We start from the raw sequence: 22183 nt of genomic DNA, 5'->3' as shown, positions 1-22183 counted from the left end.
GTATTGCTCAAACCCAGTGGAATCGACTTTCTTGTCGCAGCTGCATTTTTGTCATAGCAGGTACAGCTGGAGAAGCTGTAGGAGTGAGGCGACAATTATTCGTGACACTTGGTGTGTACAATGTCACCTTGGGTGCGTCGTCAGAAACCATGTAATCCAATGCCTTCGTGGTCAGCTGCAAACTGGCTGATGCCACAGAGCCAAAACCTGGTGCTGTTGGACTACTTGAGTTGGCTTGTTTCGGCAGCGTGGTAGTGGGGATATGAGGTTCGAAACTAAGGTTTCGCATGGCAGAGAGCAAGCGACGTGAAACTCCCGGTTGCGGCAGGGCTTGTCCGGAACATCAAAGTTAGTCTTGTGTCTGTGGTCCGGGAGGAGGCACAACGCATCACAATGCAGAACGAAGCATAGCTACCACGATGGCGTACCGTTCATGTTGCGAGACATTGTTGTGCAGGGAAAAAACTAGCCTCTATCTTGAAGAGCCACATAGCTGGGCATTGTGGATAATATTCGGGCGAATCCGGCCGTAAAAGGATGCAGGGCGTCGTGGCCATTCAATCTTGTCGTCGCGCCATGGTGATAGGTGGGTCGGTTGTTGGTTTGCTCGATGCGAGTGTCTGGAGGAATCTTCTGGAATGTCAGTCCATGGTCCGGAGTCACCGCTGTAGTGCATAGGCAGAACATGAATGACGCTGCTTTATTGAATGCGAAAACCAACTAATTGTGGTGAATTAGCAAGGCAATGACCAGTGAGATCAACTCTTAGTGCAAAGCACGGGCGTGTGCACGAGGTGTAGACGTTGGACTGTTCGAGTATTTTTGTCCGTACCAGCTGTCGACTTACTACCTGGTGTGTGTCGCTATTAATCTTTCTTGCGAAAAAGTGGAAGTGTGCTGGGTACTCAAATCTGGAATTTTGAAGCCGGAAGCTGCCCACTGCATAAACAATGCCTGATCAGACCACTAAGCAAGGCGCCGCCCAGCAAAACACGACCCAAACTCAACTGGTCATTGTGACAATAGTTGTAGCGCGAGAACAAAGCGACAACACAGAGACAAGAAGGACACGAAGGACACGAGCGCTCGTGTCCTTCGTCTCCTTCTTGTCTCTGTGTCGTCCTTTTGTTCTCGCGCTATAACTATCGTCATGCCATACCAACTAGCCCAAGCTGCCATACTTCTTGTTTATTGTGCCTACCACCCTGCGCCAGCGGGATCCCACCTTCTTCAGCGGCTCCGACGACCAAGATGTGGAAGACTGGCTGCATCTGTTAGGAAAGGTGAGTGCCGCCAACAAGTGGGACGACCGCTATAAATTGAAGTATGTCGCATTTGACCTGAAAGACGTCGCCAGCCTGTGGTTCACAAACAACCGTGCTGAATTAGCCACTTCGGCCACTTTAAAAACCACCCTTACTGCAGTATTTGATTGCCCCGCTGTGCACAAGCTCCGTGCTGAACAGCACTTACACGGACGTGCGCAAAGGCAGGGCGAAAGCTTGACAAGCTATATCGACCGCTGGCCACCGAAGTACCAATGAACCGCCTACCACCGACCATCAAACAGGTCATTCAGGGGCAGGTCTCCGAGACGTTGCCATTGCCGGCGTCTGCCTCTGCACCAACACCTGTCACCATGCCACTAACTTATGCGGCCGTCGCGGCAACGCCACTGATTCGTCTGCCATTGTATACCCCACAACCTGTGCGAACGTCCACCGCGCCGTTTCCAGATACACAGGAGCACTTCGGAAATTTCTGGCGAACTGCTCAAAACCGGCCCATCTGCTACTTTTTAGGAATTCCAGGTCACGTTGCACGTCTCGGTCGTGGCGATTCGCAGTGACGCACCAAGATACCCTGACTACTCGTTTCGCCCTCCATACCACGCGCTTCACGTGCCACCTGAAGTTCACGAACGGGATGCGCAAGTTGCTTCCGGTATCTAAACCTCCAGTTCTCGATGTTCTACTTCCCACTCGCCTTCCCCTTCAAAAAGTCGTCATTCTGTGTCGCCTTTGCGTGGACGACCCACCTCTATTGAGACGGAGAACTAACTGCCGCAGCTCCGGAGGCACAAGCTGCGTCATCGTCTAATCGTTTGAGTCCTCACTTGTACCTCGCCAATCTTTTTGATGTAACCGTTGATGATGTAAAAATACTTGCACTGGTGCCGTAACATCTGTGATAAGTCGAAGACTCGGCTGCTCTCTTTGTAAAGTGACGATGCTTTCTCTCGTGGTTCCCCTTATCACTGTGAGCGCTAAACAAATTGAGCCCATTGTGGCATGTACAGAAAAAGTGATAATTCGAGACGTGTTGTACACCATTGAATTTCACGTGTAGGCTTCATGTTCCCACAATGTCATTCTAGGATAGAATATGTTATCATGTCATCACGGCGTCATGGACTGCGCTCGGGCCGAAGTGGAGCTGTGACCGTTGCATGATGTACCTTCGGTTGTTGCGGCCGTATCTATTGTGGCGAATGTTGTAGTCGGACGGACATTGACCTTCCGCCTTTCAGCGCCCAGTTTGTCTCTGCCTACTATGCTTCAATTTTAGACCATACCGTCCTGTTCACGCCATTTGACATCTTCAGTAGCCGCCACCACACATCGCTGCCAATCACCGTTCTAGCGCTTTGTGAAGACACTATACCAGAATATTAATTTTTGATCCCAGCGCAAACCCCTTCAGTTTGCGCCACAACGAGACGCTCGGCCACATTCATTTTATCGATAAAGGTTTAGCGGCAAAAAGAGAGACTCAGATGGCGTCAAAGGCGGCCAACGGGGCCGTGCCAATCTCGCCACTTTATTCCACGCCTGAAACGGAGCCGCGGTGGCTGTCCACGTCTGACACGCCATGTGCGTGAGCTCGTTTCGTCCTCGCGCACCTCGAGCTATGCATGAGCTGCGCGAGAGGTGCGGCTGGTGGCCATCGAAATGGTGATGATAATCAATGTCGATGTGATGTAGCGGGGCACTACATAGGCTCCCCCCTAGCGCTTGCGCAATCGAGATAATACGTACAAATAAAAAAAGATGGAAAGATAATATATATTACATGAACGACAGTTCGCAAAGTGTCCGTTTGGGAAGTCCAGGTTGTCAACGCGCATAAGCCATCGGGAAGCTGTGAGTCTCAGGCGGGTGACACTGGGAGAAACCCAGTGGACGGAGATGAAAGCGCCGGGTCGCTGCGGTCATAGACGCGTGTGTCCCACGATGACTCGGCGGGAAAATTTGAGAGCGAATCCGGCAGTTGGAGCGGACGTGGCTGACAAGGGTGCCCCCATCTAGAGTCGTGGAAAGGCATTGAAGAACCAGCATCGGTGATGTGGGCGAAGCGGCCTGATGGATCAAAGTGAAGCCATGATGACCGAGGACTGAAATGGAACAGTCACGACGGTCTCCGACAGCGCACATAGCACCGACAAGGAAGTCGACAAAGAGCAGTTGGCTGGCTGTGTTGATGTGAACGAAACCATCGACGCAACACCGACCTAAGCGATAGCTGCTGGGCCGGCACAGGTGGCCGAGTCGACGGACGTGGAAACGCCGTGCTCGAAGAAGCACACGAAGGTCATGGCAGGCAAGCATGTCCACAGCGACAAGTCGGCCGATGTGCCGCAGAGAGCTAGTGAACGCCTGGGCTGTAACGAGGGGCAAGTCTGAATTCAAGGTGCATTGTTGCGAGCTTGTGTCACCATTCGAAGATTCTGGAGGGCGGTCATGAGACCCAGTAGGCACGGGCTCTACCGAAAGGTCGGCTGGCGTACCCGTGCTCGTCGGTGCAGCCTGGTAGTTGTCCGCCTGTGTGGTTGGTGCGAAATTTGCTGGCTGTTCTGCCATTGGCGAATCTTTCATCTGGTCCTTGGTAATTGTAGCAGCATCTGAAAGTTCCGCTGTAGCATGTCATGGGTAGGACCTTGAGCTACTGGAGACATGAAGGTAGATGGTAGTGGCTGCGTGCAGGATGCGCAGATTCCCAATGTTGATGGAAGATCGCGTTTATTGAATATTGTCGACTGTGGAAGCTCCGGGATCGGGTGCCGAATAATTGGCGAAAATATCTCGGGTCCAGACTCCGAGGCGTGCGTCATTGTAGCCGTCATGGAGTCTGGTGGCACTGAGGTGTCGCATGCCGTTGATGTCGCGGAAATCGTGCACGTGGCAGGCACCTTCGATAAAACTTTGTACGTGGGCACCAATGGAGTGCAGCTTTTGGTGGTGAAGTTAGAGGAAGTGCGAGCGTCTTCTACCTTGTCGTCGTGGTTGGGAGCAGGGTTCAATGTTCCTATGACCAGATCTAAGGTAGGAGTCGTAGCTGGAGAAGTGAGGTCTTTGTCAAGTTAGGGCTGCGGGCTGTCTGGTACCACTCTCTGGGGCGGAGGAGAAACCTGTAACTCGTGGCTCTCCGGAAGTGGGCAGTAGGTTTCACCGTAGCAGGCGAGCACCGCAGCACAGAGGTCGTCGAAGGGTCGTGGGCTGGAGAATGACTCGGCGGCTAGAGGACGCAGCTCAACTGGGAGAGCGTCCAGCAGGACAGCGTGCATCATCGGCTGTGCCTTGATTCCACTGACCACGAGAATGACATCGAGCCGCATAAACCACGCTCGGGAGTAGACCGGTTGAAACGGCAGAACTTGAGGGCACAGTTGCGGAAGCGTGGCAGCGGGCTGTTCGGCGAAGGGTTTGTTCTCCGGGTCACCTGTTTAGCGGCGAGAGAAGACAGACGTGAGACGGCGTCGAAAGCGGCTGACGTGGCCGTGCCGTTCACGCCACTTTATTCCACGCCTGAAGCGGAGCCGTGGTGGCTGCGTCCGACATGCCAGGTGCGTAAGCTCGTTCTGTCCTCGCGCAGCTCGAGCTATGCAAGAGCTGCGCGAGAGGCGCGGCGCGGTGGCTACGAAAATGGTGATGATGATGAATGTCGATGATGAAGTAGCGGGGCGCTACAAAGTATTATCGTGCCAGTCGATTTCTTCGACTCCAAGCCAAAGATGGAGCTGAATGCGTTGGTTCCTGACCTTGCCTCGGACAGCATGTCTTGTGATGCACTTCATCGTTCTACTGACATTCATCTCACCCCGGCTCAACAAGAGCAGCTTCTTACCTTGCACGAATTCAGGCGTTCGTTTGACTTTCCCCAAGCGGCGCTAGGAAGAACGAGCACCGTTGTTCACGTCATTGACACAGGGAAAAGTACTCATTTGCGCCAGCGCCCCTATCATGTGTCGCCGGCGGAGCATCACGTAATTACAGAACAAGGGTGCTACGCAGGATCACCCTAGCTTCTCGGATGACCGAGCTTGCTCTGAGCTTGCCCCTCGCAGTTATGACAGGATGACATTACGGCGAACGAAAAAACTGTGGCGTAAACCGGCTACAAAAACGCGTGTGGCGCAACAAGCGCTCATGCAGAATTCGCACTGCTTTTCGAAGGATCATTATGTTCAAATGGGTCAGCGCCGCCATGCTGCAAACACACCAACATTGTGTAAACGCTGGTACAGGCGCCGCACTATCACTTTTAAAACTATAGTTTGTTTTCAGAATTACTCACTTGATTACTTTTTGTTTATATGTCCTTGAAAATAATATCACTAGATGGCGTTATGTGTTTTGTATAAAAATTCACAGCATATCCACGGCGTGAATGTTGAAAAAATAAGCGAAACGTCCGTCCATCTGTCTGTCATAGACAGACAGACCGATGGACAGAGAGACAGCTAGATGGACGCTTCACCTCACTCGTCATCATTACTTCGTGAATATGCTGTGAATTTTTTAGCCCCCTCCAGCATAGCGCTATACGTGAAATGCTTTGCGTACATTGGAATAGTGGGCGTGCACTGGACATGCATGTGCCTAGAAAACATGGACACTTCACATGTATGAAACGACCCTATTGCGCTCTGAAGCTCAGTAGCTTCGAACTGCGGATTTTTTGTTTTACATTGATGTATTTAAGCTTGTACAGCTACATATTTGTGTCAATTCAGCACCTTTTTGAGCAATTTTCCTAAGGTGATATTAGTAATAAGTGGGGTTCAACGTCTGAAAACCACCGCATGATCATGAAAGACGACGTAGTGAAAGGCTCAGGAAATTTCAACCACTGGGGGTTCTTTTCTTTGACGTGCAATGAAATCTGAGCACAAGGACCTAGAGCATTTTCGCCTCCATTTAAAATGGAGGGATTTTGCCCCACAACCGTTATGCTTGCAGTCAAGTATCATAAACATTGGACCATCGCTGCGCGGCATATATTCAAATGATTGCTGCTGTAGGCTTAGTAAGTGGCCATGGGGGCTGTCGGAGGACGTAAATTACGTTTTTAAAGCTATTTTTCATCTTCCATTGCAGGTGCGGCTTCACGTGGCCGCAGCTATGCCACTCGCTTTCCGGTATTACGCTATAATTTTTTATCTCACCGGAACACAGGACAGACTAAAAAACACACAAATTTTACGTGTGAGCGTTAGCGTGATAGCTGGGGCTAAGAGAATAACATTATTATGCCTCAAACGACCGTTGAGGAGACCGTTTTAGTATATACTGGGATAGCTTCTACAAGCCTCAGCTGTGACTTTGGTGCCATCAAGCGCAGGATGAACGCGTTAAGAAAGTGATAAAAAATTGAAGTAAATTCTCGTAATATCGTAAATCTACAGCAATAATAAAAGTTACCAAGCTAACTATGCCGCAAAAGCGAAACAAAAACTATGTGGTGGATGTTTTCACTCACCTTTTGTGAGGCCCAAGATTGTAAAAAATGGGAAGCGATGTGAAAAGTTACGCTAACCTATTCTTGGTAAAAGTTACCTAACCTATACTCGGTCAGCGATGCTGCCTGAAAGCAAATGAAGCCATGTGACACCAATATTTTCTGCAAGCAAAGTGAATCATTCATCAGAAATGCCACTTGACTTTTATTGTGGGCGTCCAAAACAGCGCCGACGTTAACAGTCGTCAGAAAGCATAACGCGAACGCTCGACGCCTGACCTGGCCCATTTTGACTGATGCTAGCCGTCAAGCGCGGGTTGGTGTTGTGGAGGTAATTCCTCTGCGATCTTGGATGGTAAGTCGGCATGCATGGGGAACGTTTTGACAATAAAACTCAACGCTTCGTGGCGCTAGCTGCATTCAAACTGCTTCAACACACACTGCGCAGCATTGATGTTAGGCTCGCTGAGTACTGTACACTACGCAAACCACGTGAACGCGTTATGGCTACACCTTAAAAATAGTGTACACGCGGTAAACAGTATCGTTCGTTTAGCATGTTGAACAGGCGTATTTTGTTCCCATTATTCCTGCGTGAGCTGCCGGTTGCACGGTACATGTTCACCTATATATATGCAACATATCTATACGTGTGCTTTATTGTCAACAATGCTTGGATAGCAGGCAGTCTAGTTTAACTTCAAGAGAGAAAGAGAGAGAGAGAGAGAGATTGACTTCATTTAAACACATCCTGAAGAAGCTGATAAAGGGCCAGTCAGACCATTTATTCAACCTGGAGGCTCCGCCCAGGATAGCGCTGGCAGCTGAAGGCTTGTAGCGATGTCCCGGGCCCTCTGGACCACCTGTAGTTGCCGATTCCATTCGTTGCTCTTGAGCGCTTCCTGCCAAGCCTCTCGGTTATTTAATTGTGCTGCGCTGTGGTTAGGGCACTGTCAAAGCATGTGTTCGAAGTTGCAATAGGGATGTTTGCAAAGAGAGCATGTGGGTGGTGTGTCGGGGTCGACTCTGTGTAAGGTGGGTGGTGTTATGTACGTACGTGTTTGCAATCTTAGAGTTAGAGCTTGTGCTTTGTTAAGCTTTGGGTGCGGTGCTGGGAAGGCACGTCTTTCTCACCGGTAATGAGAAGTGATCTCGTGCTATGTGAGTGCTTTGTCCTGGCTGCAGAGATTCTCGTACCGCTCACTCGTCGAGGGGTCGTTGTCCACGGCACGGCGTGTGAGCTCATGCGCCAGGTGGTACACCTCTTTGTTGGGATTGCAGTAATCGAGTCCCGGTAACTGTCCCTTGTGGGCTGGGAACCAGGATACATAGATTTGAGCTCGTTCTTCTGAGAGTTGTTTTGCTCTCGAACTCTTTCATTGCGGTGACGGTGAGTTTTCCAGTGCTTCTAGCTACTAGGCCAGCCACGAACGTTCGTGCCGCCGCCTTGAAGTCTGTGTATATTGTGGAGTAGGCTTGGCAGCTCTGCAAGGCTAGTGCGAGCGCCAATTCCTCTGCTTCGTGGACGTGGCTCGTTTGGATGGATGCCACGTTTATGAGGTTTCCGTATATATCAACGACCGCTATGGCGAATGCCTCCCTGTCGTGAATAGCGCGTGCGTGTTGTGTTTTTTGCCTTGTTTATGAGCGCCCTCGCTCTGTCCTTCATTCGGCCTTTGTTGAACGTTGGGTCAACGTTGCGGGGGATTGGCTCAACCCTAATGTGTTTCCTCACGTCTTTACCAAGTTGTGTTCTTTTCTCTGGTTGAAAAATTGGGCAAATGCCTGCGTCTCATAGGATGAGATGGCCTGCCTGCGTCAACGACAGACGCTTAATCTGTACTACTTTTTGAGCCTCAAACCTTTGTTCGGCTGTGTTGTGTAGACCGAGGACCGAGTTGCCCGAGTTTCTCGTTGCTCGTGCTATTGGGCAAGCCGAGTGCCTTTTCAGTCCCTTGCGGAGCATGGAGTCGACCTTTTTGATTTTAGTCTTCTTAAGTTTCAGAAATGGGAACGCGTATGCTACGTGACTTACGTGAAAGGCGTGATACGCCTTAATGATGTTGTCTTCTAGGAGGCCTGCTCTCTTGTTGGCGATTCTAGCAATGCCTCTTGCAAAATTGTTCGTGCTTTTCTCAGGGCACTTGAGTGCTTCCTTGTGGTTCTCCTTGGTGATTAACGTTATCCCTAGCACCTCAACCGTATATACTTGCGGTATCATTTGGTTGTTATCAGCTTTGAGCAATACTCGCTGCTCCTCTTTATCACAATTTTCTCGAGGGTGAAAGAGCGCTAAGGTAGATTTAGTGGGGGAGAGTGCGAGTGCAGTTGGCTTAAGAAATTCTTCGGTTGTAGTCAGTGCTCGTTGAAGGATTCCTTCCAAGGCACCATATGATTGGCCACATGGGACCCATATGGTAATATCATCCGCGTATATGGCATGGTGCATGGATGGAATTTGAGCGAGCTTCTCCGACAACCTGCGCATCGCCACAATAAAGATCAATGGCGAGAGAACTGACCCTTGTGGGGTGCCGATATTTCCGAGTCGTTCGGGTTCACCGCATTGCTCTCCAATGCGTATGGTGGCGGTTCTGTTCGCCGGAAAGGCTTTATTGTAGTAGTGAAATTTCTCGCCTAAGTTCATGTGCGATATTTCACCCAGTATGTGTTCATGTTTTACGGTGTGAAAGCTTTGGCCAGGTCGAGAGCTAATATGGCTTTGGGCGTGTGGAGGAGCCTGTAAAAAATGTGTTCTCTCAAAATCAACTTGGCGTCCTGTGTTGGCAGTGCCCTGCGGAAGCCAATAATGCTGTGTCGAAAGAGCCGATTGCTCTCAATGTGGTCCGTGATACAGCTGAGTATTGCATGCTCAGCTACTTTTCCAACGCAAGATGTGAGTGATGTGGGCCTTAAGTTATCGATGCTCAGCAGTTTTCTAGGTTTCGGGATGAGCGAAACCTTGGCACTACGCCATTTTTGTGGCACGGTACCTGTTTCCCATGCTTCATTTATATTCTTAGTAATGATTACAATTGCTTTATTGTCTGAATTCCGTAGCAGTTTATTGTCGATGCCATTTGGCCCTGGCGCCGATCTGCCATTGATTCGCTGTTGAACGTACCGTATTTCAGGTTCGCTGGATGGTTCGTCTACCTTTTCTTGCGGTTGACCTCCATATGAGGGATTTTGGTTTTCCCAGGCCACAGCTTTGCTTTCCAGTGGGAGATATTTTTGGCCTAGCGTTTTGAGGAGAGCTTGGAATCCATCACTATCCTGGGCGTGCTTGTGCACCAATCGTTCAGTTTGCAGCTGGCTGCCGCCTCTGGTGGGTTTGTCGCTGTCCCCCATAAGGTGTTTGAGCGGCCCCTTTTTGCTTCCCCTCCGCATTTAGCCATCTGCTTCGTCACATGTGTTGCTCCACTGCTGGGCGCAGAGATTTTTGGCACGAGATTCGATTTCGCGACCAAAGTCCACGATTTTTGTGCGTAAGTGTCTGTTGAGCTTGTTTTTACGCCATGCTTTTTTAGGCCATGCTTTTTCTTCAGCAAACTGGTCAGGTGAGAGTCCATGGCCTGGATTAACTCATCAGTCTTGAATATTTTGGTGGCCTTAATAACTGCCATTTTGAATTCATTTAGAAGAGTTTCATTTGATAGTTCTGTACTGCCCTTCTGCTCCCTTACTTTATGGAACTGGTTACAGTCTGTGATATTGAATTTTCTTGGCGCTTTCACCTCGTTCTCAACGATAACTTACAAGAGGCAGTGGTCGCTACCTAGGTCTTCGGTGAGGTTATTGCAGGTAGCTCTGACGTTTTAGGTGAAGGTTAAGTAAGGCATTGTGTCCTCCTGTACCAAATTACCTCTTCTTGAAGGCAGGACAAGGTTGTTTATAAGCTTCAGGTCCAGAGCATTCGCGCTTTCAGCTAACTTGGTGCGTTTGCCTTCGCTTTTTAAGTATCCCAACTTGGTGCTACTGGCGTTAAAATCGCCAGCTACTATGAGAGGATTTTCACCCGCCAATTTTACCGCGGAGGTAAGTAGTCTGTTGACATTTCTCTGCTCATCTGGTGGAGGACTGTAAACATTGAGCACAAAGATGGTTTCTTTAACAGCCCAGTGTGGTAAGATTTCCACCAGGACCGTTTCCAGGAATTTTCGTATACGGGGGCATCCCTTTCGGTGAAGATTATGTCCTTCCGGATGAAGGTAGCCACTCCTCGCGTGTTGTTCTGCTCGGGATGCAGGGTCGGCCTGGCTACCCTGTACCACTGTATGTCAATGCTTTTAGCAATTTTGCTTTCTCCACAATTCTGTAGCAATATTATATGCAACTTTTTTACAGGCTAGCAGTAGTTGTGTTATTGGTGCTTTGCGTTTCTGAAGTGGGTTACAGTTCCACAGCCAGATCTTAATCTCGTTACAGTCAGCGGTCATTTTAGTTTGGTGGGTTGTGCGCATCACGGCTCGTTACCTCCGCGAGATTGCGTGCTTTGACTTGTCGGACTTTAGCTCTAGACGTTATGCTCGGCAAGTTTACCGTAACCGCTGATTTTTCCGCGCTTAGGTTCTTAGGAGCAGCCACCACAAGTGGGTTGGCTATCATCTTCTCCAAGCTAAGGAACCTCTGGCCAGCTTTGTCAGTGTAAGTCTTAAATGTTTCCACAAACTTGGCAAGCGTGTTCGCCAACGTATCAATTTTGTCGTTGAGTTTAGTTATCGTGGACTTGACATTCGTCAATGGGGCTTCTTTATCACTCGAAACCATCTCGATCTCCTCCGCCGTGTTGCTGTCGCTGTCTACGGTTTTGCGTTTGTGTGTGTTGTGTATTGTTTGTTGTAAGCGTGTTGTCGGTGGTGCCGGTGAGCTTGACGGGTTAATTCCGTGGCTTCTCTCTATTCTAGCTATTGGGGCCCGGAGCTCTTCAAGCTCCTTCTTGAGGGCCCCGTTTTTTTTGTTCAAGTGCTAGAATACGAAAATCGGGAGCATGCTGTGGCTGTCCCTTACCTTTGGGCTGGCTACTTGTGCTTCGTGATGCACCTTCAACCCTGCTGGCTCAGGAGCCATTGTTCGGCTGCTGCTACTGCTGCGTGGCTGCTGGTCTCGTTCTCGATTGGCATCTGGAGCACTCCCGAGATGACAGGTGGTTGTCGGGTCCCGACAGGGTCGAGGGGAATGAGAACGTTCTCTGGATTGAAAAGGACTTCTGGATCGAGAACGCCCTTTGGATCGGGATCTCCCCCTGGATGGAAAACGGTGATGGACGCTCGAGCCGTTTTCCCATCTCGGCACATGGTTTTGGCAGGGTTCCTTGAACGTGACAGATGTTGGTAGGTCTTGACGTTGTTGTGCTTGCCGCTCTTGCTTTTTGCGTCTTCTCCTCCTTCTCACTATGTATGGAATGTGGAAGCGTCTTTTGCATTTGCGATCTCCAGTGAGGTGATTGCCATTGCAAAGCTTGCATTTCGGCTCACAGCGATGCACGGCGTCTTCTTTTAGCGTTTCACAGCAGTAGTTACATTCTTTGCTCGTTGCGTTTGTGTGCCGGCAAACATCGGCGCGATAGCCAACGCCTCCGCACGTTCTGCAAACATCGACTTGTCGCTTGAAGAGCAAGCAGGGAACTATGGCGGTTCCGCCCATCCTTGTGTTCGGGACGCGTAACCTGTCAAAAAAAATTGCGACGAGTTTGGTCTTTTTAATGCGTCTTGCCTCGATGGCAGTGGGATTTTGGTCATGCACAATCAGGCGTTTGAGCGTTGCGTCGTCAAGGAAGAGGTCAACGTTCTTGATGACGCCCTTGCTTGTATTATCGGGCGTGGCCACGTATGCGGCCACTTCGAACGAGCCTTTGTTTGTGTGCAGTTTCTGCACATTCACGTATGATGTAGCATTATTTTGGTGTGGCGTAGAAATATCAATAATGTTTTGCATATTGTTGGGGCAGATCGTGTCCTCCCATGCTTGTTCGTCGGTGATCTGGGTTGCCCTGATGACTATTCCCGCCAACAGATTGAGGTCAACTCTGGCTACGTTTCATCCACCTCTTGCTCTCACGATTACCCTGATCTGGTCCTTGGGTAGGCGGGGTAGTCTGGAAGCGGATACTATACAGTGCAGTGCCAATTAACTCTTCTTGAAGCCCCTTGGGTGCTTCAGTTGATGTTGTGCTCGACCGTCACAACGGCCTGCTCCTCGTTCGGCGGAGTCGTCTGTCTTCGGCGTCCCATGGTGGTGGCCCATCCTAGTCCGGTGAAGATCTCCGCGCTTACTTCCATTCTCTCCACGGTTATGGTGGAAGATATTTTCAGTGCCTGGTTGTCGGCGGCGACGTACGGAGGATAATCCAGCAGCTGCCGTGTCTGGCCGAGCCCATGGCTACGTCCAACGGCCATACACCTCGCCAACCCTAGGCGTGGTTAGGGTTAGCGGGGATGCTCGCCGCGTCGCAACGTTTAAGTCCAAAAAGATGTCTAAGGGTTCACTCGCTGGCCAAAATGGCATCTCCACTAAAACCACAGAGCTTGCATGTTCGAATAAGCACAAAGCCGAGTGTTATTGAGCAAAAAAACGACTGAAAACATTTAGAAAAGCAGTAGCTGATGTTTTCACGTCCGCGCTCCTCGACGCCCCCTAGCGATCTTTCTGTAAAGGGAACCGTGTGTCAATTGAACTTCAATTACGCTTTGTATCAGAGGTACTGGAAACCTCTTTGCTACGTTTTATATTAGTCAACGTCACACCGACTCCGGAAACAGTATTTCTTAGTTTTCCAAAAGGGCGGACGAAATCCCCAACAGCAAGAAATTCCCCCAACAAGTCATATACCACTTCGCGGTAAAATATGCTTCGATCTGGTCTGCCAAGCTTCAATCTGGCAAAGACGAAAAGACGCTCCAGCTGGTACTTATTCGCGTGATTAGAGACTGCCCGTGGGAGTTATAAAAACCAGTCCTGCCATTGGCGTGCACGTTTGTGTGTGTGCGTGTCCACGCATGTCTAGCGCGTCCGCGTGAAACGTCAGCGCACCGAGGTCGTGAAATGGGTCTCAATCAGTGCTTTCTGTATACGTGTTGCACTACCAACCCCACCGAGCATGTATGGATGGCAAAGACAAGTTCTAATCATGAAGCATTGGACAACGAATACGATGAGCTGGCTGTCCCACGCTCATTCTCAGAGTGAGCGGCAGATGCCCTTGCACACTTGAGTAATCCTCCGACACGACGAGAATATATGAGGACATAGCGAGGACGCCAGCCAAGCGAAAAATAGCTGTCACAGAAAAGCTGCTGGAATTCAGAACAGTTTTAACTGCCTCTTTTGCGCCATGCGGTCTTCGCTGTCAAAGATCCAGCGCGAAGGCGAGTGCCGGTACGAAGCTGATCGACCAACATGCGGTGACCGGTGCACTGCGAGGAACAGGAACCATGACTGAAAGCAGTCTTGTTCGTTCGGAGTCCATCGCTGCTTATAGCTTAGTCTCCGCAATACCAGGCGCTAGCTTTTTTTCATTTGTGTATAAAATAATGTCGATGAAAACTGCACAGCAACGAGAATCGATAATCACCAGCATTTGTCCAACGTTACTCGTGGGACAGGCCTAGCGACGTTCATGTGTGCAAAAACTGCACGAGCATGTGTGCTGTACAATTTTTATAGAAGTATGAATTGCTTAGAAAAAAAAAACATGCTGCCGCAATGTAAGCAAACATTTCCGAAATGGGAGTTTTTTCAGCATATGCGCCGCAAAACTCTCCTGTCCCAATTATTTACTCTCTGGTAGCGGAGTAAACTGGGCACATGCTGTTTTAAAATGCGCCTAGCCTATTTACAGAGTTTATGAATGACACGACTTTGTTAAACTCACCATGGAGTTTCAGGTCACGTGGCTATAAGCTTCCTATGGAAGATTCAAGAAGTCTTTTCGTCGTGATATGCATGCGTACATCTGTGTGTGTTCGAGCATCTGTTTAACACGTCGGTGTCAAACTCCAGTGTCTTTTGTGAGTGACCGTGTAAGCATCTGTCGACAGGCAACGAAATCATCAATGCAACGAATATTTACAATGACCGGCTGGTCTTTAAAGTGAAACTATTAAGGTATTTCGCACCATTGAACCACGCTCTAAATCTGTCTGATTCCTCAAGAAAACGCCGAGTACCTCGCTTCAGAAGGACTGGTTACAAAAAATATCGAAGAATAATTTAATGGTAACAAGAGTAAGCTGATGTGATCGTCAGCCGTCAAATGAGTGAAGAGGAGACGACCGCCGAAAAAGGCAGAGACACACAGAAACGGCGTACAGCATGCATACCCATGCAATGCATAAGAGCAAGAGGAGCCGGAACTGGAAACCATCTTGTTCAATTCTATCGCTCGGTAGCGTAGACTGCGTGGAGAGCGGATACTTACTTCGGTCCATGTGATCACGACGGCGTGAAATTGGGGGCCCTTAAGCTTCGCCTTTAAGAGTTGAACACGATAACGAAATCCGGCCCCTAGTCAATACTTCAACCGCTAAGTGCATAATTATTAGTGTGCTTTGTTACACTCACACACACGCACACAAACAGGCGCGTGCGCAAGCGCGACGTATCTACAGTAATGGTACGGGTTTTCGATCTATACACAGGTTTGTGATGTAAAACATGAGTCGCATGGCCTCCAAGATACACGCAGCGCGCTAATGATCTTGGAGGCCATAAAGAGCCTTACGATGCCTCCCAGACGCAGCACATTATTGAGGGTTTGCTGTTTGCTTGATCAATGCCTCCAGAAAAACGATATATCTAAAATTCTCATTCAAAAAAAAATGAAGCATACAGAACATTTAAAGCTATATAATATGCTTTTTGTGAAACTCGACCTGTCGAGCACAAAATTCGGGCAGTTATTTTTGCGCTGTTCAGTTTTTACGACATATTCGGCAGCCGGCAACGGTGGCGTTTTTCGTGCAATCGTGCTGTGACCTAGGTTCATCTGGGCACCATGCGTGCGGTGCCACATGTTCTGCTGGGTTAACCAGGACACGAGTGCACGCCACAGCGGCACCGTGGAGGTTGATGGTGGAGTGTGGTGCAATCCCATCAGCCCGTGCGCGCTGGCAGACGACGCAGTGACGTTCCATCATTGCAGGCGTAATTTAAAGCTGGCGCTGCCACAGAACATGGCTGGACGCCACGAAAAGTGCGTGAGCTTACATCGTCTGACCGTACTCGCCCACAGCTAGTTTCTGCCAGGATTCCACCGGACACCGAAGGCGATGCGAAAATTGCTGTAATCCTCGTCACCTCGTCATATGTGTACAGAATCAATGCAGCACAACCACCTGGAGAACAGATGCGCACCCACTGAACAGGTAGTGTCTTGCAAGTGTTTCTCATTGTTAGATTTTCTGCTGTTTGCTCTCTTATTACCTGTACAAACAGGACGCTGGAAATTGTAGTCTGCTAAATGATGTCTCTCGCATACAGCGCTGCTGCAGCGGATTCGAGTTTCGTGGTTTGCACGTACGGCTGGCCCGTAGTGACGCGTGAAAATAGGGCGGTGTTGGAAGTAACTTTCTTTGCATCGTCACGGTACCAGTTCCCCTAAACCGAAGATGCCACTAGAAACGTGGAGTCGGCCTCCCTTGAATGGCTAGGCTGCGCTGCCTGCTTCCGGTTTTTCTTCCGCAACGTCATTCTTACTTAGAAGTGTGGGTAGTCTGGCTAGTTGGTATGACATGACGATAGTTATAGCGCGAGAACAAAATGACGACAAAGAGACCTTCGTGTCCTTCTTGACTCTTTTTCGTCATCCTGTTCACGCACTCTAACTATTGCATGTCATTCTGACGCCATGCAGCTTTCCCAACTCTCGACACAAATGACAAAGATGGAATGTGTTTCGCCACACCAAATGCTGCCAGGATCCGCTGTTAGACGCGCATATCTGAGGCTCTGCATAGACTGTAATCACGACAGCACTTGAATTGGGTTTGACGCGGCCGCCCGTCTGACGCCCGAGAAAGGTCGGTTCGCATTCATGCATCGTTCTTCAAACACCTCAATGCGTTCATGCGCATGTGGAGAAAAGTCAGCTTTGTTTAGAAGCCTTGTCACTCGGTATGTTGTGCACTTATTTTTTTTTGCGCTGGGAATGTGCTGGCGTTCAGTGCACTGACGTGGTCATGTGGGTCATGATGTCACGACTCACCTTTTTTGCTTACTGAAGGCACTCCAGTGAATCGGCCATGTACACCGATTGGATACCGCGAGAACAGCTTCCTTGGTCTTCAGGACACGGGGCCGTAATTATTTTTGAAGCTTATATCACCACAGGTTCAAACGAGGGCAATCGTGAAAGCAGATGGGGGCAATGTACATTCACAGGAAAATCCAAAATCTCTCCCGATAAATCAAAAGTATGCCATGGTCGGCACTACTGTACCAATTTGCAGTGTGCTCGGCAACGCGCTCATGTGGCCGAGCCTGATTACAAGTTTTATTAAAAAATATGTCGCCATGTGGATTCGTGCAATATTTTAATAGGACTTACCTCATAATATGAGTGAAGTCTTCCCGAGATGCAAAATATGTTCTTGCAGCCATCACAATACGTTTAAATACGGAGATGAGATTCATTACGGGTGAGTTCACTATGATAGCTACAGCTTTGCTTATTAGTTTAAACCGGTTTAACGGGTGACAGTACCGCGTTGTGACGTCCGAACACTCCACCTTGTGCTCTTCGTACAAACCGTAGGAATTACCATTCCAATACAACTGGCCCCACGTTCCCCACGTCAATGGCTTTCACGATGAGTGCTGTTGCAGAAATCAAAAACACGTCTTGTCATGACATCCGCTGTGATTTTATTTTTTCACCGTTTGTCTGTGACTGCAGGAAGTTCGCAGTGTTCACTTGTTTCTTTAGTACCGCAGCATACGCGAATGAACAGTACAGTCACTAACCGGATGAAGTCGTATAAAAAGACCAGCACATGCACACCGTTCCCAGATTAGTTCACTCACTGAACGGTATTTCTTCTCTGCACTGCCTGCTGGTGAGTCGAATTTTTTTCAAGCTGAAACACTGCATAACAATGCACGCATTTCTTGATTTACTTCACTTCTAGAAAGAATAGATTAATTTGGTCACGCTTCCACATTTTCAAGAAATATGGGTAGTCCTGACAACGATTGGCGGTGTTCTGGTTGCTAAGCCCCTACCACCAGAACTTGTCTTATCCCCTGATCTTAGCATACATTAGTTGCAATTGGCTCTCAAGGTGTAGAGTGCCACTTGAAGTAATCACACCTAAATAAAGCGCCAATTTAAAACACGACAATGAAAGGTGGAGCATACACTGATGGCGTAGTACACAGTTATTCCGGCTTACTGAAAACAGGCTGCATTGGTCAATTTTCAAACGCTAACTTCACTAGGTCACTATCTACAAAGCGCAATGAGCTTTGATTTGCGAATAGTACGCAAACATTCGAAAAGAAGGATTTGTTCAGATAGCCAATTAAGTTATAATATTTTGCCTCTTAATTCAGCCTACGCCATGGTGGTTCAACGGTTTTAACTCTTATCGTGATTATTTAGTTAAAAGTGTCAATTATAAAGGTATGAGTGCTGAAGCAGTGTTTGTGGATCCAGATATGAAGTGTATGTTAAATTATGGACCATGCGTTTTTCACGAAGCGGCAGTCTGTACGTGCGCTTAAATTTATCATTATCATCATCATCATCATCATCATCGTCATAGTCATCATCATGCTGACAACGTCCACTGCAGGACAAAGGCCTCGCCCATGACCCGCCAGTCAACTCGGTCCTGTGTTTGCTGCTGCCAGTTTATACCCGCAACCTTCCTAATCTCATCAGCCCACCTACTTTCTGTCTCCCCATAATTACCTTGCCTTCTCTGAGATTGCAGTAAGTTATCGTGAATGACCAGCCATTATCCTGCCTATGCGCTACATGCGTGGCCTCTGTCCATTTGTTCTTGATTTCAAGTACGATATCTTTAACCCCGTTTTTTTCCCTGATCCACTCTGCTCTCCTCTTGTCTGTTAAGGTTACACCTATTATTTTCTTTTCCACTGCTCGCTGCATCGTCCTCAAATTATTCTCATACAAGCTTCAATCTATGCAACTAGCAAATGGTTTTGATCATCAATCATCATAATCTGATCAATCAAAAGGCGCACCTTTCTGATTGCGCTATAGTGATACTCGATGCTCGCTACGCTATGTCGCAGAAAGCACCCCCAGCCACAGTGTATAGCGTTCAAAAAAGAACATATAATAAATATTTTGAGACACAGCTCTTAACTCTCGGTATTTTTGTTGATTTCAGCGAAGTCTTGAACTGCTTTAGTCAAGATGTTCTTTTTGCGAAATTAGAGCACTCTGGTGCACGTGGACAAGCCCTTAACCTATTGAAGGCATACCTGGGCTCACGGTTTCAATATGTAGTGATTGACAATTACGCCTCGCAGATTCTAAATATTTCGAATGGCGCCCCTTATGGTAGCATTTTTGGGGCGCTGATATTGAATGCATATATAATTGATGTTCCTAACATCAGCACTCATGCGAAATACAATAAATACGCAGACGACGCCAGCCTATTTTTTTCACTAATGACTTACGACACTTAGAACAAATTGTGAACGACGTGCTCTCATCACTTGCTATGTGGTCATCAGTTAAATCTATGAAAATAAACAGAAAACGAAAGGAGTACATTTCCTACTTTAATAAAAACAAGTGTTTGTACCGCCCTACTTATACCTTGGCAATACTGCAATGGAGTACCTGTGCACCTTCAAATTATTAAGAAAAACATTCAGCAATACAATGTCATGGAATGCACATGTTGATCATCTTTCCTCCACACTCTCTATATTCATCGGAATCACTTGTGGTGAGTTATATTGTGCTAAAGGTCTTGAACACATCATTTGATGATTGCCTAAATACTATGTATCTTTCTGCCATTTGCAAGAATAGTAGTCTGTTATATGTGCCACCATAATATAAAATGCTTTCATGTCTCCATATACTGCATATATTCATGTTATTGTTTTAAATTGAAAGTACTACTATCAATTATGACACATAGGTGTTTTTGTAATTTTTCACGATTACTTACAAGAACTCTCTGTAGAGTGGTTGTTTCTGCTTACTGCCCTACTGATGACATGTAAGAATGGCCAGGCTCGTCAAGCGGCTTAAAATTCGCTGCTTTTTTCTCGCCATCCCTTGTTTGCATGTACAAACTGAAATAATGATTTTGATTAGAGTTTTACTTGATTTTTGAAAAATATGCTTTTATTATTGTGTTTCTATATATAAACATTGACTCACCATGGTGTGGCTAAGGCACTTGGCTGCTGAACCGCAGGTCAAGTGGATCAAACCCCAGCAGCAGCGGCTGCATTTTCGGTGGAGCCGAAAATGCTGTAGGCTTGTGTGCTGAGATTTGAGTGCTCGTTGAAAAACACCAGGTGGTGTGAATTTTCGGAGCCCTCCCCTACGGCGCCTCTCTTATTCATATGGGGGTTATGGGACGTTAAACCCCACCTAATAAGATTACAAGTAAACGTAGTGTAACTATTACCGCTCAACGTCTTCTGTCACCTGCAGTGCATCTGCGCAATGGGCATAGGTTGCACTTTAAACCTCTAATCGGGCAAGTGACGGACACCTGGCCACGGAGAAAGAGAAAATTCCGACATGCCTACGACCATGTTACTACTACAAGTCTCGAGGAAACGCCTTCCACAAGTTTGGTCAATATTGAAATTACGCAATATTTAAACTTTAGGTTGTTGCTTCTGCCGAATAATAAGTGATATCTCACCTAACAAAAATATTCTTTTCTTTCAAGCTTTACAAGTTTATACACTTGAACATGTATAGGGAAGAGTCAGAGTGTTCAGTAACACTACATTTGAAAATAAAAACATAAACACCAAGTCATTGCGTTACTAATGTAATACACCGCATTATTCTTAATTTTTGAAGAAATCTTTGTCAACCCCGCAGAGGCGTGACTTACGTATAGAGAGAGAAAAAAATTAAAAAAAACATCGGAATGGTAGGGAAGTTAACTATGTTAAGTTCAGTTTTCTACCCTACACAAGTTTACCAAAGATTACCACACACCAGAATACCGCAGACAAATTGCGAATCAAAGAATGGCGTATCTGGTGATTTTCTTGCTTTTCATATTCATAGATGCAGCTTCTAAGGGGGATCATGCGATGATGTTACTATGAGCAGAATAAAGTGCAAAATCATGCTCAGTTCTGGAAATTGTAAAGCTATGACCATTTTAATGTCACTTGTGTGAATAATTACTTTCACTAATAACGCAGTGCTACAAAATTGTTGGCACGCTGCACCTCCAAACTTTTGTATATGGCCTGGGTTGAAAGCGCTTATCTTCGCTTCATTCCATTCCGTTTGCGTTAACCATCCTCTGTGCACCTCTTTCATTACAGTTTCAGTGGCACAGATACATCTACGAAAAGGCACCCATCCCATTGATAAGTGGTAGCGCGCTTATATTGACCAATGTACTTACTGTGCGTCCGCAATTTCTGGCTGTGCTACAGCAATGTAGAATTTTGGTGGACATCACTGGACAAACATAGCCGCCAGAGTTTATATAATATCGCGTGAACGCCAATCATACCTGAATATGTCGTCACGCCCATTCCTGAGGTTCTCCTGGCGCGCGACATCACTGTGCCAAACTCCGTCGTAACCATGACCTCTAACCGAACATGTCTGCCCATTATCAATTTTGCTGTCACGCAGCAAGTACTACTAAACGGAAATTCAGTCGCCACGCTTCGACCCTTAATAGACGCCCACGTCGCCGCTTTTGCGGCAGACGCATGCTCCGATCGTCCATGTCGCCCGCAGGATGCCACATTCCTCGATTCGGCCTTGCGCCCCATGATCGACCCGAAACTCAGACCTGAGCAATGCGATGCCCTATTCCGCCTTCTGGCTTCCTACCGCGACATATTTGACACCGACGGCAGTCTACTCGGTCAGACTTCTGTCGTGAAGCACCGCATTAATACTGCTGATTCTCCTCCCATTCACGGCCGACCATACCAGGTGTGTGCCACAGAGCGTAAAGTAATTCAAGAGGAAGTTAACAAGATGCTAGTGAAAGGAATTATTGAACCCTCCTCGAGCCCTTGGGCATCTCCCGTTGTGCTCGTTAAAAAGAAAGATGACACGTGGCGATTCTGCATTGATTACCGCCATCTTAATCGAACCGTAAAAAAGACGTTTATCCTTTGCCCCGAATTGATGACGCCCTCGATTGTCTTCATGGCGCGCGGTACTTTTCTTCAATTGACCCTACGTTCTGGCTATATGCAAATTGCGGTGGACGAGAAAAACCAAAAAAAGACTGCGTTT

The 22183-nt window shown here is 47.8% G+C and overlaps 2 protein-coding genes across 7 annotated transcripts in view; one reads left to right on the top strand and one right to left on the bottom strand.

Moving 5' to 3' along the window:
- The window catches only part of LOC142776432 (uncharacterized), a 147750-nt gene that overhangs the window by 120941 nt on the left and 4626 nt on the right, over nt 1–22183 (bottom strand). The window lies entirely within an intron of this gene.
- LOC142776431 (luciferin 4-monooxygenase-like) overlaps nt 11703–22183 on the top strand; it is a 134972-nt gene continuing 124491 nt past the window's right edge. The window contains exon 1 of one of the 2 annotated variants that reach the window (XM_075880072.1): nt 11703–17792. The gene's annotated coding sequence lies outside the window, so the exon portion shown is untranslated. The remainder of the gene's footprint in view (nt 17793–22183) is intronic. The other variant, XM_075880071.1, reaches the window with a different exon arrangement.

The sequence above is a fragment of the Rhipicephalus microplus genome, chromosome X, assembly GCF_043290135.1.
Source record: "Rhipicephalus microplus isolate Deutch F79 chromosome X, USDA_Rmic, whole genome shotgun sequence".
Lineage (NCBI taxonomy): Eukaryota > Metazoa > Arthropoda > Arachnida > Ixodida > Ixodidae > Rhipicephalus > Rhipicephalus microplus.
Note: the sequence above shows the minus strand (reverse complement) of the source record. Positions and strands in the feature narration are given on the sequence as shown.